At 35.9% G+C, this 20343-nt stretch overlaps 1 protein-coding gene across 1 annotated transcript in view; it reads left to right on the top strand.

Moving 5' to 3' along the window:
• Positions 1-20343, top strand: part of GULP1 (GULP PTB domain containing engulfment adaptor 1) — a 741807-nt gene that overhangs the window by 145292 nt on the left and 576172 nt on the right. The window contains exon 3 of the mRNA XM_053215424.1: positions 17448-17617. The gene's annotated coding sequence lies outside the window, so the exon portion shown is untranslated. The remainder of the gene's footprint in view (positions 1-17447; positions 17618-20343) is intronic.

Genomic DNA, 20343 nt, shown 5'->3' on the forward strand with positions numbered 1-20343 from the left:
GAGAAAGACCTACAGGAAATAAAAGAGAGAGGTTTGTGAATTTGGGGGGAAAGAGGGTTCTGTGTTGCCACCACTTTGGTCACAAGCATCATCATTAAGACGTGTCATTTCGACTATCCATAAAATCAGTGAGCAAAATTCCTGACTGGCTCTTACACTTCATACTACCCCTCTGATACCTCCCTCACATGAAATGTCATCTATAGCTCAAAAGAAAATAATTTGAAATATATAAAAGATAGAACATTGAAGAGGAAGTGAAGAAATGAGAGAATGAATTACTGCATAATATATGTATTCTCAGAAATAAAAGTAGAGAAATAATGGAAAATGCATTTTGGGGTTTTGTTTGGGGGTGTGTGTGTGTGTGTGTGTGTGTGTGTGTGTGTGTTTGCTTTGCCATAAACCTCTGCTTGTATCCTACTAGGCTCAGTATATTCCAATAGTTTTAATCTTTACCAATCTGAAAAAAAGAGAGGACATTTAGCTAATAAAGAAGAGGAAATATTGGAAAGTTCACCAACACCAAATTTGCTCCCATGTTGTGCCTGTAACTCTCTATCAAGAAAACAATCAAATGTGGAAATTAGTTATGTATTCATGTTTCATAATGCTGAGACATGGTAAAAAAAAAAGATGAATTGACAACATCTATCTGGGTAGATGAAAATATTATGTAACTGCTCTTAATGAAGCGCTTCTTGTTTTTCTTCAAAATAAACCTTGTTACTATCTTTGAACTACAGTTTATGTTTAAGATGAAGGAAACCAATATCTCTTCAAAAGCTAACCACTTGTAAATCTGCGGCTCCAAGTTTTGATGATATTTGAATGCTTATTGATCTTAAAATAGCACAAACACTTCCAAATGTTTGCCAAAGATTACAGACTTTAATTAATACCCTAAACGAAATATGCATTTTTCATAACCTTACTCCTCCTAGTTTATTTCTCATATAATCACATCATTTTACCTTTTATTTTGGGAGGGAGGTCACAGATTTGTTACATATCTTCATGTCTTTTTTATTTGAGCAGTCTCCAGTCTCTCTTCTTTCTTTTTGTTCTTATTTATTTGGTTATCTAATAAATAATTTCTCTGTGTTTACCATGTATCCACCTCCAAGACTATGGTTGTGAATAGGGTAGACATGGTTCATGCTCTTACAGAGCTTACAGATTCATGAAGAAACTCCTCAAGTCAATAACATGATTGCTGTGGTGGAGCTAATGTAACTTATCATGGGAGCATCTATGTAAAACATTTATCCATAGCTTAGCCACGAGCAAGGAAGATTTCTTGGAAAAAGGAACATCCAGGCTATGACCTAAAGTATAGGTAGATGGTTGCCAAGAGAAGCAGCAGACACAGCATGTTCAAAAGAGATAAAGAGAGATAAAAGATAGCATAGTGCATTCAACAAAATGCAAATTGTAGAGAGGGGCTGGATAATACAGTGACTGTAAGAGAAACAGAGCCAACTTCTGTGGAAGATCAGGAACCAAGTTAAAGATCTTAGGCTAAATCCTGACAGGGAAATCATTGAAATTGTTGGGGTACGAGAGGAAAGTGGATTTTTAACTGCATTAAATAGATTGAAGGAAGACTAGATGATATATTCTTGTAATAATCCAGGGACAGATGCTGAATGACAGCTAAAAAGACTATTGGTGATGTTTAAAAGGTAAGACTGACATGTTATAAGTGATAGATTGAAATTTCAAGTAAAGAATAAATAGATTACAAGAATGGGCCCTAGGTTCCTAAATTAAGCAAATAGGTAAATTATGACATTTCTCTCCAAAGTAAGAAACACATACATTTTGGGATATGTTGAATTTGAGGAGTATGTGAGATGAATTTGCCAACTTAAATTTTAGATAAGTAAGACCGATTCAGGAGAGATGCAGGCTAAAATATATTGATTTATGATAATTGAAAGAGTGAGATTGTCTCATGCAAGGTAGTATCTTGAGAAATTAAAGTTTTCTGTGCAAGAAGGAAAGATGGAGAGAACGAGAAAGAAAGAAGGGAAGAAAGACACTTAAGATAGAGCAGAAAAGATAAACTCAGGAATTAAGTTCCTTGAGAAGGCTGAACAAGATGAAATACAGATCACAAGTGGAAGATGTAGCAGCCTTGAACATGTTTGCTTTTATTAGCCTAGGATGAAAAAAAAAAAAACAATGACTCTACTTTAGCTTAAATGATTATCTCCTTCCTTCCTTCCTTCCTTCCTTCCTTCCTTCCTTCCTTCCTTCCTTCTCTCTCTGTCTTTCTGTCTCTCTGTCTCTCCCTCGTTATTCCTGCTCTGGAAGTAAGATGGGATTCTTGATAGGGGTTTATTTCATACTGGACACTATTTTTTCCTAAGGTACAGCTGTGTCTGACATTGTTGCAGGTCGGGAATTCCTGTAGAGAAGACTCTGAGACAGTGTTTAGAGGACAAATATGATCATTTGGGAAGACCTGTGGGATAAACACCTGTGACAGGAAGGCAAAGGAACCTAGATAAGGTAGCGGGAGAAACTTCAGTTGAAATAGAAGGAAAGGTGCTTGGGTGGCTCAGTAGATTAAGTGGCCGATTCTTGATACTGGCTCAGGTCATGATCTCATGGTTAGTGGGATTGAGCCCCATGTCAGACTATGCACTGACAGCATGGAGCCTGCTGGAGGTTCTCTCTCTCCACCTCACTCTCTGCCCCTCCCCCACATGTGCACACATTCTCTCTCTCTCTCTCCCTCTCCCTCTCTCTCTCAAAATAAATAAACATCAAAAGAAGGAAGGACGGAAGGAAGGAAGGAAGGAAGGAAGGAAGGAAGGAAGGAAGAAAAGAAAAGATCAAAGAAAAGAAAAGAAAAAAGGAAAGAAAAGAAAAAGAAAAAAGAAACAAAAAGAAATGGGAAGTAGATGACAGCCTTGGCAGACTCCTTGGCGGAGCTCTGAAGATAAAATGGCCCATGAGAGTTGCTCTGGTTTGGGCCTTTTTGTTGCTGTTGATATCAGTCACTTGATGTGAGCCATCCTTAAAGGGATGCAGCCTTGGGCCAAGCAGAGCTCTGCCTCTGAGGCAATCCTTGAAGAGGTTGGTAACTAACAGCTGTCTCCCCATAGACTTCCAGAAGATCAGGTGAAATGTTCCTCCTTGAACAAGGATCATTCAGTGCGGAAGAACCTATCATGTGTCATCACACCCATGTTTCACTGAACAGGAATCATCAAAATGAATGATCTAATGTTCTTTGTACATAAGCTGCTGACAGTTTAGTTATTGATATGCTCTACCATAAGTGGATAGAATCATTCATTTGCTAAGAAATGAATGCATTATGTTAATGGTTTGAAGTAAATGTTATGGTTTGAAGTAAAAATTTAAAGGCTTATTTTTCTTGCCTTACACCTGATGCGTTGAAATTGACTTGAGATTTATGATTTGTAGCAAACATACCTTGAAATATGAGTAAAGATGCAACATAGACTAAATAAGTACTATGAACTGAATGGACATGAGAGATTGATCTACACAGTCCTATGGGGTGATGATAAACTCCAAACAAGAGTCATAATTATGTTGGTTTTCATTTGTGTAACCAGAATTCCTGTGTTTAACTTTTTATCTTCCCTACTTTTTCTAAATATAAGCCTTTTATTCTTCCAATTAAGGTATTCTAAGTGACTAAGCAAAGAATTAATTATTGGCAAGCAAAAAAATAATTAAGAAGCAGAGTATGTCTTTTAAATCATCTTGAAGGTTTATTTTCAATATGTATTATTTCTTTTGTGAACATGTAACCAGATACTGAAGAGGAAAAGTAGTACTGATAATATTTATAATAATTTTGTTAGTAAAAATGCCAAAAAATACTTAACTTCCTTAAAAGCTTGAGTATTTAAAACATTTTATTGCAGATTATGTAAGAGAAGTTACTTTCTCACAGGAGTGAATGAATCATACTGTACATATACCAAAGGTATTGAAAGTCTTTTTACTATGGAAAAGAAATTTTGAAATTATGATCTGCAGTTCTAATGCAATTTATTTATACAAACAGGCAAGACTGAACACTGATGCTGGCAAATGTAGAGAGGCATACTTGTTCTTTGTTCCTGACCTGAAATCACCCTTAGAGTCATAATCTTGGATTGGTGCTTCTGAGCGCATTGTTAGTTTAACTCCATGTTTGTTTTCATCATTACTTCCACCTTAAGACTGATGTTTATGAGTAAGTGGAGGCGGTGCAGATGGGTAGAAAGCCTGAAGAAACTTTGTGACACATCTCCCTCCCTCTAGTTTTCCCTGTCTCCATTCTTTACTCAGATAGCTTACAGTCATTTCAGTTTGTTAGTTTATCCCCTCACTCATTCACTCATTTGTGTAACACTCTTTGTGTACCTGCACAGAGCACAGTGTCGGCTGTGCTCTAGAGCTACATTGCACAATTACAGTAGCCCTATATAGCTATTTAAATTTATATCAATCAGTCAATAAAAATAATTAAAAATTCAGTTCTGTAGCCACACTAGCCACATTTAAAGTGCCTCAGTAAGTACATGTATCTAGGGGCTACTGTACTGGCAAGCACAGAAATGGAACATTTCTATTATCATATAAAGTTTTATTGGACAGCCCTATTCTGGTGCCTAGGAATGCAGAGATAAAAGTTGAAATCTTTGCCACAAATGAGTTCACAGACTATTAGAAGAAAATCCAATACAGAAAACTTAAAGAAATTCAGAAAACTTCCAAGTGATCTTGGATAACAAAGAACAAGCACCTAAATGAAACTGGATATGGCTATGGAATCAATAAAATGATACCTGAATTGAAGCCGAGGGTTCGAGGAAAGGCATTTCAGGCACAGGGAGTATATTTTGCAGTGCCCATGGGTGAGACCAAAAAAGTGTGATACTTCGGGGTCATGCAAATTATTCAAAATAGAGTGTAAAGTGATCTTGGATGAGGTTCCCCAAACAGATTTGTGTGTGTGTGTGTGTGTGTGTGTGTGTGTGTATTTCCTCTATAATAGTGAATAGAAATACCTAACGCTAAAGGTTGACGTTAAAATTTATTTATTTTTAATACGTGAAGCACTTAGCTTCTGGCACTAGCAAGAATTTATCAATACTAACAATTAGTAGTAGTGGCATTATTATATTTTCATTAATATTTTACAAAATTGGAAGTATGACCGAAACTTATTACCGAATTAGAAGCAGAGGTATACGTCTGATTAGAACATCACACTTAGAGATATTTAGAAAAAAATATTAAAGTGAAATGTTCTGACCCTTCTTTTCCCTTTCTCAGGTGCAAGTGGTAGGAAAGTAGGGCACTAGAAATGCTGGTGGAGGGTGGAAAATCACAAGCGATAAAGGAGAAATGAAACTTAGTTTTAGAGTACATTAAAGCCAAAGTATTTTGATTTTTGCATGTGTGTCTGTGATTTTATTTTTTACTTTTTATTTTTTAAGTAATTTCTATGTTCAACTTGAAGTTTGAATTTATAACCTCGAAATCAAGAGTGGCATGCTCTACCGACTGAACCAGCCAGGCACTCCTATGCTTTCAACCTAAAATTCGTTTTTTTTTTTAACTTGGTAAGAAAAAAGCATATCAGAATTATGAATTTAAAGGAAAACTGTGCTTATACTTGTACTTATTTTTTTTTACTGGCCTTACAGAATTGAGGTTAAAAAACCGCCAAGAATATCCTAAGACAGACTGTTCTTAAAAGAATTCCAGTTGACTCTCTCAGACTTGAAAGGTTTGGGTGGTTTGGCTAAGAGTCAACCAAGAATCAAACATCTTAAATGTTTATGCAGGCTGAACTTTTGAACCATTTCATGTTGTTCTTTTAGTAAAACACACTAATGAGAGAAACCAATACTTTCTTTCTTTTTTTTAGCTAAGGTATAGTTTAATTTTTAAAATGAATTTCCTTCTCCTACATTAAATGATGAGAGTATTGTGATAATAAAATCATTCTGTACTAGTTTGAAAGTGACCAATTTAGTTCATTAAGCTATTTTGCCTGGTGATATAACTTTAACAACATGTAAGGTATTCTTCTTTCCTCAGGAAGCATATATTATAAACATTTGTGAATTTTTTAATTAATTGCAATGAAGTTTTTGTTTCTATTATTCATTGAAAATATGAGGGTTCTGATTTTATATACAAACTAATTTTAGGGAGTAAAAAAAATAACTTTGAATTTTCCATTTGCCTAAGTTGTTGGTAATAATTTTGTACATCATACTATAATTGAGGCTACCTAATCAATTATTTCAATCACAATCCCCCAGGCCACAGCCCAGAACTTATAAATCATAATCTGCAGGAGGTGGAAACTGGTCCTGGGAATTTTTTTTAAGTATCACAAATACTGTCATATAGAGCAATACTTTTTAACCCCAAGAGACTAATATCACTCTGGATTGTAGAGGGAGCACTAAAAACTATTTTTATAAATATATAAGATAAAATTGAAAACAAAATATTTACATGTGTCCCAATCTTAATGCAATTTATAATAAAAGGATATGTGTTTCAGAATACAAATCTTAGGTAGTAGCTCATGAGATGACCTATTACATTAGTAAAATGTCTTACACTTAAAATAAATATATTTGGATTTGAGAAAAACAAGACAATATTCAACTGAAGAGTGTTGGCTTTTTAAAATTCTTAACATTTAAAATAAACAAATAAATATAAACAAAAGCAATTGTGAATTTAAAATTTTAAAGTACAGACTGACACAGGTTCATTGTTATTATATTGATTCTAATCATGCAGAGCAGCATTGATTTAATTTTCCAAAACAATGAAATTTAGTAGTTTTTGATACAATAAATAACAAACTCCTCTCAATGTCTAGAGGAATTGTATTTCTGGACAATTGAAAAATGTTCAAAACACTTTTTGTTTACATCTAAAATTGAGTTACAGAATTATGTTCTCTGACTACTATGAACATATTTCATCCACATGAATGGGAGCATGTTGACATTTGAAAGTCCTGTAGAAACTGAGATAATAATTTTGTGGGAATATTTTGAGCATTGAAACTAACATCCTGGTACCACATCGCTAAATGACAGGGTTGTTCCTTATATCATTTGTGTTACCTGAAAAGACACCACAAATTCTCAAAATGCCCCATGGAGCCAGTACCATCCACTTTGAGAACTCTACTTCTTTGAAGGTGATCTGGATTGCCATGAACATTTTTTCCCCTCTAATCAACACGAAAGAGTATTTTTTTAAATGGGATTCTTAAGAAGCTTCTGCTACTTTGGGAAGAATCAAACCAGATGGCTGACCTCTAGACTACAAATTGCCCAGACCTGATGCAACTATTATAGTAGATACTGTTGCAGCCCCACTCATATGCATTTGGCACTCATGGTTTGTCAGTGATTTCCTTCTTTCTGCCTGGGAGCTTTCTCTAGACCCATACAGGTCTGAATGGGTCTAGACGTTACAGGCTGAAAATGACCTAAATTAGGCCTTTAGTGATCTTTACTCATTCATTGACCAAAGTGAATTGAAAGATAAATGTCTTAGCTTTTTCAATCTTGGATCAGATAACCAGCATAGAGCAGGGTTTTCTCTCAATATTGAATCCTAGTTACTTTCAGTAGCAACCTAATTAAAGCACCTTTTATTATTTTATTTCCTTCCCTGTTTTACTTCCCACTCCTCTAATAATCCTTCCTGCAGTTAATTTTCGATCAAATATTTTTTCTTAGAGTATATGCCTCTAGGGAACTCCTAAAACAGGTGGTGAAGGATGAGATTCTGGAGATGGATCACTTGCTATCTAGATGTCAACAAGGATCTCCTCACTGATGGTAACAGGGATGATAATAATCCACAGCATCCTGTACAATGCAGTTGTTAGTATGGATTAGCAGAGAACACAGATGGAATGTTAGCAGTGGTTTATGTAATAGCCCTAGTGCTTAAAAGAATGAGTGTAACACTTATTATACAGATTGTGTTGTTGGTGATTATTAATATTACAGGTGTCCCAAGGAAGTAACATATATAGATTAGCAGATAAAATAATTTAGAGTACAGAGTAAAATGCAGAAAGTGTCCTTGGCAGTACTTGAGAAAACCCTTTATCTTCTGTAGCTAGAGGTAAGAGAGTGTTGAAAACTAGGGTCTTACTTGTAAGAGGTGCTCACCACAAAAGACGCTTGATTTACAGCCATAACACATCTCTCATGTTGAAGCTTGAGCCCTCATAAGGAAGGAGTGAGACGCTGAGGCTAGGATATTTGGGTAGAGATGTCAGAGATCTTTATACTCCTAGATGCTTCTGGACACTCTAAGCAGGATGGGAAGATGCCATCTTCCTTGCTAGAGAAAGATATCCCCATGCCACTCGTAGATTATTAAAAGGCCTAACTGAAGTTAATGTCTTGAAAAATTATTCTTTGCCTCTTTTGATGTGTCTCTATTTTTACTCACTGCTCTCTAGATCAATAAATAGTGTCCAGTGTCACCAGAACTCAGGTGGAAAAGTATAGTTCTTGCTATGGAAAGAAGTTTCTGTGCCAAAGGACCTAACGTCCTGGTTCATATGTACCAGCAGGAATCTGAAGAACATGCTAGGGAATGGATTCAGAGGGTGCTAGACCAGGGAGGTGAAATAACGGCTGATAGGAAATGTGTTTGTTCATATAGGGACATCATTTTGAATTTAGTAATGCATTAAGAATACTGGAGATAGGCTTAGTGTGTTTCAAGAAATTTTTCTTTGAAGCATAGAAGCACCAAGTAAATGAGGCATAGATGTCAGAATTGCTTAAACAGGATTGAGACAGCTGGCAGAGGCCCAAAAAAGTGAGTATGTTAAAATATATGTATTAAAGGGGCTCTTGGGTGGCTCAGTCAGTTGAGCGTCCGACTTCAGCTGAAGTCATGATCTCATGGTCCGTGAGTTTGAGCCCCGCGTCGGGCTCTGTGCTGACAGCTCGGAGCCTGGAGCCTGTTTCAGATTCTGTGTCTCCCCCTCTCTTTCTCTGTCTCTCTCTCAAAAATAAACAAACAGTAAAAAAAATAAAATAAAACATGTATTAAATAAAACCAGAAAAACCACCAGCTGACAGTGTACTGGGAAGGCACAGGAAACAGTCTCTTCCTGGGAGAAATTAGAATTAATAAAATGGTATCACCTTTATTGAGAAAGTCAATAGCAACTACCTTCTGTACCCTCTTTATTTTAAAAAAGTGTATTGATAGAAATAAAATCAGGAATTAATCTATTTGTTGAGGTTACAATGGAAATTAATGAACAGGATAGTTATTATTTAAGAATAAAGTATTAAAATGTCAGAAATGTTCTTGAAACATTTTTAAATCTGTATCAGTGAACAGTTATTTATTAATTCTAAATAATAAAACAGTGTTAGGATGAACATTCAGATAGGTCAGACTTAATATTTTACATGATGTAAGTAATTATCTAAAAATATATGATGACTTAGGACATATTTTCAGAAAAAGTAAAAGCAGTGTAAGAAGCAAAAAAAAATAGGAGTTATAACTAAAAGACATTAGAGAGTGTTTTCTAAAATTTATTAACTGAAGATCATTTTTGCCAAATGGATCTCATAAATGTCCACATATCTATGGAACATTACACATTCAAAATATATTTTTTAAGGTTTCTAGATGAAATATAGCTATCAATAATATTTTATACAGTATTTTACACAAGAAGATTTGGGGTTTTTTTCATTAATTTAATAAGAATCTATTAATTATCTATTGATTTGTTTTTTATTCAGTAATACCCAACTACATTTACTGAATATTTACTATGTGCCAAGCCCTTTGCCGAATTTTATATTGATTTCCTTATTTAATCCTGACTCTAGACCAATGATGTAAGCATTATTATTATGTTAAAAAGTTTAGAAACAGAGAATGAGGCTAAGAAAGATGAAGTAATCTGTCCAAGATCATATAAACTGGCTAGTGACTAAACTGAGAGTTTAATTTATATAATCTGACTTCAGCATCAGCACATTTAACTATTATTATGATTATGAAAGGACATATTCGATATGATAATGCCCGTGTATATATTATACTTTACAAGTCACTGGAGTGTAAAAAATATTCAAACAATGATATCATATGTTTTATATGCTAGATTTTCCAACTTATGTTTCAAATCACTTAAGTTTGACTTCCAGATTTTAACAAACAAATCAAACAACTCAACAGGGGCCCAGGGGATTGTTGGCACCACCACTTTGTCTTCTCTTTCCTGAAGGCTTATAATGGAAATGACGTAGACCCTTTCACTTCTCTTTTTGCTTTCCCACTTCTCAGTCCTCATCAAAATAACTACATTTTGGACATTATTATCTTCTTTATGGTTAGTTCAACAAACTCTTACCATGTGTCTTGCATCAACCAATCATAACCGTTAGAGCTGAAGTTGGAAAAGTACCACTATCCCATGACAATCCTATGCATGAAAACCCTTTGCACTTCTACAGCAAATGCCCACTTCTCAGGCTGCCATGTGGACCTGAAGATCTCCCTCACCCCAATTCCCACCATGTCGAGGCTTTCTGCCAGAACACTGGATTTCTAATTCTGGCTTCTACCATGGGTTCACTTAAAACATTTTTCCCACCTAGAATGTGCTGCCCTTCTCTAGATGTATTCAAATTTTACCTTTTCAAATCAGACCTTGACTTAATCTCTCCCCCAAAAGATTCATCATTTCATGTTAAGATACAGATTTTTCTTCTGTTAATTATGCTGAGAATAACATTTTATTTAGACTATTTTTTCAGTCAGTGATTACAGATTCTTAAAAAGGGAAGAAACAAATTCTTAATTTCTACATATGTTCAAGATGAGAGAACTAAGGCACTCAGTGTAGCAATACTTAGGTTTATATTTTAAAATATCGCTCTCATTTCCAGATACATGCCTTCTATTTTTTTTCTTTTTACTTTTCTGGGCAGATAATAGTTACCAAATAGTTATTGATTGATCAGTGTTTGTACAACATAAACTTATATTCTTTCTTAGGCTAGTGTATATCAGAATCATATTAGAGAGCTTGTGAAATTTCTTAGCTATGTGCCATTCCCAGTATTTCTGTAGGTTTGGGGTGGAGCTAGAGAATTTGTCTTTCAAATAAGTTCTCCAGTTTGGTTTGAAGCTGTTGATCCAGGGACCGTGCTTTGAGAACAACTGTTCTAGGCTATTAACTGATGAATATATCAACCTATCATAAAAAGCATAACACCTCTATCTAGGTATTTCTTTCACTTTTTATTTATTTTTAAATTTAATGTAATTGGTGTACTATCAGGAGGAAAAACTACAACACATTTGCTCTTTGTTATTTTTTTCTTTTCTTTATGTTTTTTCCACCATAAAAAGTGGAAAGCATAGTTTAGTTGACATACAATGTTGCATTGGTTTCAGGTGTACAACATAGAGATTCAACTTCTCTATCATGCTTTGCTCACCACAATTAATTGTAGCTACCATCTGTTACTATGCACTGATTATTACAGTATCATTCACTACATTCCCTCTGCTGTGCCCGTTACTGCATGACTAACTCATTCCATAACTGAAATCCTGTATCTCCTGCTCCCCCCTTCCCTTATTTTGTCCATCCCTAACCCCCTTCACTCTGGCAACCATCAGTTTGTTCCCTGTATTTATATGTCTGATTTTGCTTTTCGCTTGCTTGTTTATCCATTTGGTTTTTTGTTTGTTTGTTTTTGTTTTTTAGATTTCACATATAAGTGATATCATATGGTATTTGGCTTTCTCAGTATGACTTATTCCACTTAGCTTAATATCCTTTAGGTCGATCCATGTTGTTGCAGATGGCACGAACTCATCCTTTTTTATGGCTGCATAATATTCCCGTGTGTGTGTGTGTGTGTGTGTGTGTGTGTGTGTGTGTGTGTGTTTGTGTGTGTGTACAACATTTTCCTAATCCATTCATCCGTCAGTAGACACTTAGGTTGATTCTATACATTTCCTGTTGTAAATAGTGCTGCAGTAAACATAGGGGTACATATATCTTTCTGAATTAGTGTTTTCATTTACTTTGGGTAAATATTCACTAGTGAAAATACTGGATCATGTAGTATTTCCATCTTTAATGTTTCGAGGAACTTCCAGACTATTTTCCACAGTGGCTGTACCAGTCTACATTCCCACCAACAGTGCAAAAGGGTCCTTTTTTCTCCACATCCTCACTGAAACTTGCTATTTCTTATCTTTTTGACTTCAGCCATTCTAACAGGTGTAAGGTGATGTCTCATTGTGGCTTCAGTTTGCATTTCCTTGATGTTTGATGATGTTGAGCACCTTTTCATATGTCTGTTGGACATCAGTATCTTCTTTGAAGAAAATGTCTGTTCAGGTCCTCTGCCTATTTTTTAATTTGATTGTTAGTTTTTCTAGTGGTGAGTTGTATAAGTTCTTTATATTTTTTGAATATTAACCCTTATATCAATTTCCAATATCTTCTCCCATTCAGTAGGTTGCCTTGTCATGTTGTTCATGGTTTCCTGTGCTATTCAAAAGCTTCTTATTTTAGTGCAGTGCAAGTAGTTTAATTTGATTTTGTTTTCCTTGCCTGAGGACACATACATAGAAAAATATTGGCATGGCTGATGTCAGGGAAATTACTGCCCATATTCTCTTCTAGGATTTTTATGGTTTCAGGTCATATATTTAGGTCTTTAATCCATTTTGAGTTTGGTTTTTTTTGTGTAAGGTGTTAGAAAGTGGTTCAGTTTTTCTTTCTTTCTTTCTTTCTTTCTTTCTTTCTTTCTTTCTTTCTTTCTTTCTTTCTTTCTTTCTCCTTCCTTCCTTCCTTCCTTCCTTCCTTCCTTCCTTCCTTCCTTCCTTCATGTGGCTGTGTTTTCCCAGCACCATTTATTGAAGAGACTATCTTTTCCCCATTGTATATTATTTGCTCTATGTTATTTTTATGTTAGATTACCTGACTCATTATATATAATATGTTGTATTCTTTTCTTTTTGTGAACTCTAGGTCAATGGATTTACATGAATTATTTTGACAGTTATGATCACTGAGTCGTTCTTTTCCTTACATTAGCAATGAAAAAAATGCTTTCTTCAACTTTAGTAAATTATTGCCCTTCCTATGTTAAAAAATGATGTCGAGGTGAGTAATTTATCAGAACTGTTTGCCAATTAGTTCTTTATTCCTCACCAGTGAGAGAAATCTGCCGATAGAAAAGAATGTCACATATCTCTTAGGACTTTCTCAGAGTTACAAGTCCAGGTACAGCAATGCATAAATGAACCACCTTGCAGAAGTGACCTTAGATCATATGAAGAGAACGATCTGCCTCTGGAATTTTCAATGGCTAATGTACGAAACTCATAACAGTCTTTGTCATCTATTCTTATTAAAATTGATAAATAGAAATTGCCCCTGTAAATCTCTAAAGAAAATCACACATCTACAAACAGCAAAGCTATTAGGCAGGTGACAAATACATGTTTTCTAACACTATTTCTAGAAAAGTTGTATCTGACATCTGTTATTTATGTTTATTTTTATTTCATACATATGTTCAAGTTGCTTTAGATATGCCCCCATAAATATAACCAAAGGTTTTTATCTCAGTAGCAGCTCCTGGAGCAGAGTTTGCCAAGGAAGCTGGCAGAGGAAGAGCCTGCATCTATCAAACACTGGAGATCTGAGATTCACTTAGGTGTACATTTTGTGCCTGACCCGTGCTTCATCATAGAATAGGGAAAACATTTTCACAAAAATGTAATAGCTTTCTATATAGTGTATTCCTCAATTTAGTTATGAAGCATATTCAGAGCTTCTGTACAAAGATCTGAATGCCAGCTCCCCAAATATCAACAAAACAGCCTATTGAAGAGATAAAGCTGAGATTTTTCTTATTGTGGTAAAGGAGAATACTATCTTAACATAATCTTAATATCATTTCAGAGAAAAGAATACAAATATTTGATATTGAGATTTTGAGGTGTCTTCTAAGGCAGGTCTTTCAATGTGGAGACTTGGTTAAGACTGAGTAAAGGTCATGATATACATGACCTGGAGTAATGTGAACATTAGGGCACCTACCCTCTCACAGTTGAAAATTCATGGATGGAGGCCTGGGTGACTAAGTTGGTTGAGCATCTGACACTTGATTTTGGCTCAGGTCATGATCCCAGGTCATGGGATCAAGCCCTGCATCAGGCGGCTCTGTAACGTGTGTGGGGCCTGCTTAAAATTCTCTCTCTCTCTCCCTCTTTTCCTCTCCCCTGTTCGCATGCTCTCTCTCTCTAAAATAAATAAAAATTTAAAAGTAATAATAATAAAAAAGAGAATCCATGTGTAACTTATAATTCCCCAAAAACATGGCTACTGTTGACCAGAAGCCTCACCAATAACATAAATAGTTGATTAACATATATTTTTGATTTTGTGTATTATATACTATATTTTTACAATAAAATAAGTTGGAAGAAAGCATGTAAGAAAATCATAAGGAAAATACATTTACAGTACTGTATTTATGGATATGATAAGTTTATGTCATCTGTTTACACGATGGATTATCAGTCAGTACTAACAGCAATATTATCTTTCATGAATCAAAACACTGTAGATGTTATCACTAACACTAGACATCAAAAATGAAAAGGTAATGTAAAAAAAAAGTTCATTAACATTTATGAGTGTACATCTCATACACTGATAATGAAGAAACATAAATACAGTTGCTTTATGGTATAGTGTAATCAATATGATTGCTTCATAGTAGCCCAATGTATACACTAATGAAGAAGTTGCTATAACATTTTTATAGCATATAGTATTACAGTCATATTCATAATGCAGTATTAGATACATTGCTACTCTGTGATAATAAGCTGATACGCAGTTTCTCCATTTATTAGAGAGAGAGAGGCATACAGTATAGTAGTGTATTTCTTTGAAAGCAAAGTTATAAAATCATAAGAAAATGAACACATTATTAATTTTATATTAAATATCATTCACACTATGCCTATTTAGGGATACGCTGTTCACTTATTGCACAGGTGTTCTAAACGATGATAACTTAAGTGGTGATGATGACATAAAAAGGTTTTATGCAGTTCTTGCTCACAGTTATTAGAGTTTCCTACAAAGACACATACATATACAGCATAAGTTTATGAACTGCAGAATTATTCACTATTCATTAAGTGGAAGTGGATCATTATAAAGGTCTTCATGCTCATCATTTTAACATTGAGTAGGCTGAGGAGGAAGAGGAAGAGGAAGGGCTGGTCTCCCAGGGCTAGCAGAGGCAGAAAAGATGGAGATGGAAGGGGAGGCAAGAGAGGTAGGCATACTTGGTGTAACTTTACAGAAATAGACTGTAATTTCTCTTTGAAATTTTTGCTTTTTCTTTTCTTTAAAAAATGTTTCTATATGTTGCTAATTCTTCTTCCACCATCTGCTTTAGTTTCAGTGCCCATATCATAGAAGGATCCATGTCATAGAAGTCAAACACAATTTTGAATAGTTGGAACCTTCTGCCAGATTGTCTAATGTCAATTTGTTTTATGGCACTGGTGTGGAAGCAGTCATCTCCATCAAGCCATCTGTTAATTAGCTCTTGAATTTATCCAAGACCCATATCTTGAAACCCTTCACCGCCCCCCTCCTTTTAATGCCCTATCCACAGTCTCTTTTGTGATTTCTTTGATTGGCTCTGTCGTAAATCCTGTGAGGTCACGCATAACATCTGGACGTGGTTTTCTCCAGTAAGAGTTTATTATTTCAAACTTGATGGCTTTTGTGGCTTCTTTCTATTATAATGATGACATCTTCAGTGGTGTAATCCTTCCAGACTCTCATCATGTTCTCTCTGTTGGGGTTTTCTTCCATACCATTGACAATCCTTTCTGTAGAGCACCATATATAATGAGCCTTAAAGGTCCCTATGACCCCCTAACCTAGAGACTGAATTAGACACATTATGTTTGGGGGCAAGTAGACCACTCTGTTGCCTTCAGTGTTGAACTCATGGGGTTCTGGGTGGCCAGGGGCATTGTCCAATATCAAAAGAACTTTAAAAGACAGCCCCTTACTGGCAGGGTACTTCTTGACTTCAGGGACAAAGCATCAATAGAATCAATGCAGAATAAGAGTTCTTGTCCAGGCCTTCTTGTTGTACAACAAAAAGACTGATGTTTCTCTTCTCCCTTCAAAGCTCAGGAAGTAGCAGCTTTATAGATAAAGGCAGTCCTGATCATACACCCAACTGCATTTGCACAAAACAGTAGAGTTAGCCTATCACTTCCTGTCTTAAATCCTGGCACTTGCTTTTCTTCCTTACTAGTAAATGTCCTTTGTGGCATTTTTTCCCCAGAATAGTGCACTTTGTCTGTATTAAAAACCTGTTCAGACAGATATTCTTTCTCCTCCATGGTTTTCATAAGAGCATCTGGGAACTTGTCTGCTGCCTCTTGGCAGAATGTGCTTCTCCTGTTATGTGGACATTTTTAAAGCCAAACCTCTTTCTAAATTTATCAAACTATCCTTTGCTGGCATCGAATTCTTCAGCTTTAGATCTTTCACCTTCCTTTTGCTTCAAGTTGTCATGTAGTGACTTTGCTTTTCTTTGGATCATATTAAAGTCTATAGGTATGCCTTTGTTATAGCAGTCCTGCACCCACATAAAAGCTGCATTTTCAAAAGCTTGTATTTCACAAAAAGTGCAAGGATTTTTTGCCTGCTGGCATAGCTGCGGTGATGGCTTCATGAATTTTCTTTTCTCTTTTTGCAGCGGTCCTTATGCTAGATTCATTTATCTTGAAATGGTCGGCAACTACGGTATATATCAATCAATTCACCTTTTTCTTGTAATGTCATGACTTTCTTTGCTTCTTGGGAGTACTTCTAGTATCACTAGTGGCACTTCATATGGATCCCATAGTGTTATTCAGGTTTTACAGTGTTGCACTAAAATGATGAAAAAATATGCAAAAATGGTGAAGGATCACTTGTTACTGCAATATGCAATTTACTAGGGAAATGTGAGATGGTTAGTGTCACAGGACATTTTAAGTGGATACTTAACAACATTTGAGCTCACTACAATAGCAATGGGAGAGGGCTACAAAATTATTATGGTAGTGCAGTGTGTACTATAGTTAATTTTATGCAGTTATGACTCAATACTACATTTTTACATTTGTTTACATTTGTCTCACCTGAAAATGGCACCATGTACCCTCTGTGTTTGTGTAAGTTTCAATGAATTAAAAATTTTTATAACAGATTTGTATATATTTTATAGTAGAAAATGACAAAATAGACTAACATCTACATATATTTTATGGATTCATGACATTCCTAATTTTTTCTTAATTTTTTTCAGTATTTCTAGGATACATGATTTGTCTGCAAGTTTTTTCATATGGCAAGTCTCCATAAAGTTTTCCAATGTATTTATTAAAAAATCTGCATACAAATGGACCCACATTGTTCAAACCAGTGTTGATCAAAGGTCAACCTTGATAGTTCAACATCAGTGGACATAGCAGTGAAGATATTGAGGTAAGGAATCTAAAGAATCTTGGAGTATAAATTGTTGTTTGATGCTTTTCTATTGAAGGTTTGATGGATCTTCTAGGAAATTACTTGAATAAATAACATAAAGTAATTCTCTATATGTATCTTCCTGGGCAAATGTTTTCTGGAATTGTAAAGTTAAATTGATGAACATAGAGGAATGCAGAAGTCATATTAATGTAGATTAAGCTGCATAGTTGCTTTGATTCTCAGATCACTGCTATATGAGGGATGACACTCCTTCCCCTGCAGAATATTGTCTCTGAGCTGACACTTTGGCTGTACTGAAATTCTGTGGGTCTGTCTGCCTCTGGTATAGAAGACAAGATGAATAGTGGATCCCATGGTCATGGACCCATTCGTATAATTCATTTTTTGTGTGTGAAATAGGTCCCGTGGTAAAATGATATTTTGTGTGAACTTCCAATTTTATGGATCATGCATTTTGTAATCTATAGATAATAGTGCTGGCTGACATTTTTTTGGACAGGAGAGGCAAATCCATATTGGGGAGATTAACTGTTCATGTTAGGACAAACCACTGGCCCTTCCCAGATGGAAGGAGACTAATGTAGTTGACTTGTGCTCAAGTGACCGAGCTATAGTTAACTTGTATCCATGTGACCTCCTCAAGGAATGGTGCCATATTTGGGACTTAACGTTGGTTTCTGTTACTGCAAGATTGGACCTTCAGAGGCCTCAGTAGCTAGATCATCTTTTGTATGTAAGATTCCATGCTGTTAGGCCCATGTGTAGCATCAGTCTTTGTCAATGTGATCAGTCTGTTCATGTGCCCATTGTCGCACTTCCATGGTGACCGATGGATGAGGCTGGCTAACATCAGCTGTCCAAACTATTTTGTTTATTTGGTTGTTCAGTACTTCTGTCATGGTGAATATATTCTGGTAAGTGTTAATGTATGATGCGGATATCTTCATGTTCTCTGTCCACAACCAGAAATTCATTCACATGTCTCTACTCCACATTTCCTTATTTCTAATTTTTCCTTCCCTTTCCTTCCAGACCACTCACAAAGTACCCAGGCCATTGATGACTGCCCAGAAGTCTATATATATTCTCACCTCAGGTCACTTCTCCTTGTATAATAAATGGATGACCAGATACACTGCAACTCTTTTCACTTCCCATCATGTCTCTCGTGTGACTATAGTGCAGCTGTCATCCATTTTTTAGCTTGCATCCTTATATCCTGCTAACATATATGTAAAACCAAGTTTGGGCCTTTTTCCCTCCTGTAGCTGGTTGTACAGAACCCTCTTCTTACCACAGGTACTAGAAAAGGAAAGGATTCTGTGCAACTATTGTGGGTGATATGGGAATTCGGACACCTATTCATGTAGTTTATTTGTGCCTTCTGGGCCTACTGAGATTAGATCTTAGATGGACCATTTCCATCTTATAATATACTGCTGTTGGGCCTATCCAATTTTTTGATTTGGAGGATAAAACAAAACACAGCTCACAAAAGGGTGTTCTGTGCACATGATGAAGTGTTTATCTCTACTGCGGCCTAGTAACAGGCCAGGATCTGTTTCTCAGAAAGCATATAATTCCTGTTCTAAATCTGCAGGGCACTGCATTGTAATTCTTCCACTGAAGCTTCCCATCAAAAATACACAGCATCTTTTCCCACCACTGACATACCCAACACCTCAGGTCTAGTATCTAATGGCCCTAGTAACAGGACTGCTTTCATGGAAGCCTTGACCTGCTACAGAGCCCTTTTCTACTCCAGGCTTAGTTAAAGGCTGGCAGCTTTGTATTTTATCCAGTAGTTTTAGGTGTGGAATGTGTTGCCTTCACAACAAAAAGAGACCTACGAAGTACTATGCTTTTCTTTTGTTTCTTTTTTCTTTCTTTTCTTTTCTTCTTTTACTTGTTTTTGTAGTAGATGATACAACACGATTCTCAAATTTTGTAAATGGCTAAACAACATCATCCATGGAATGAATAATTGTGAGTTTTTCAACTTTTGTAAAAACAGAGATCAGCAAGAAATGGAGGGAGTCCATCCTGTCTGTACATGAGTTCAGGACCAACAGTTCCAGAATTTCTGAAATCTTTCATTTGTAAGCACATTTGGTGCCACTTACCATGTCAAGTGTGTTGGGGGGTGGGGTTTGATATTAGATCCAGTTCCTGGGTCTAATATCAAGAGTGTGTGAGAGAGAGAAGCATACACAGAGACATGACAGAGACTTTTAGAGGAAAGTAGTGTGTATTTTATGAAGAAGATGATGGTTCTTTGGACATTAGAGACTAAATACAAAATCCTACTCAGAAAGAAGACGTGGTTTAGTCTTGTCTTTTGTTTCTCATGATTTTCTTTTTTAATCCCCTACTTCTCCCTAGCCACATCTTCCCCTAACATCTGGCCACTAAAATTCTCGAATATAGCAAAAGCTCATACTATCACCTTTGACTTCCTAATCCTCTTGAGCATTTGAGCAGTAAATATGACATGGGAATAAGCCACTGCAGGAGGAGAAAAAAGCTTAACTCAGCTTCTCCCACAAGTAGCATGGAGAGGGGCACCTGGGTGGCTTAGTCAGTTAAGCGGCCGACTTCGGCTCGGGTCATGATCTTGCGGTCCATGAGTTCGAGCCCCGCGTCAGGCTCCGTGCTGACAGCTCAGAGCCTGAAGCCTGTTTCAGATTCTGTGTCTCCCTCTCTCTGACCCTCCCCCGTCC

This window comes from Acinonyx jubatus, chromosome C1 (genome assembly GCF_027475565.1).
Source record: "Acinonyx jubatus isolate Ajub_Pintada_27869175 chromosome C1, VMU_Ajub_asm_v1.0, whole genome shotgun sequence".
In the NCBI taxonomy this organism is placed as follows: Eukaryota; Metazoa; Chordata; class Mammalia; order Carnivora; family Felidae; genus Acinonyx; species Acinonyx jubatus.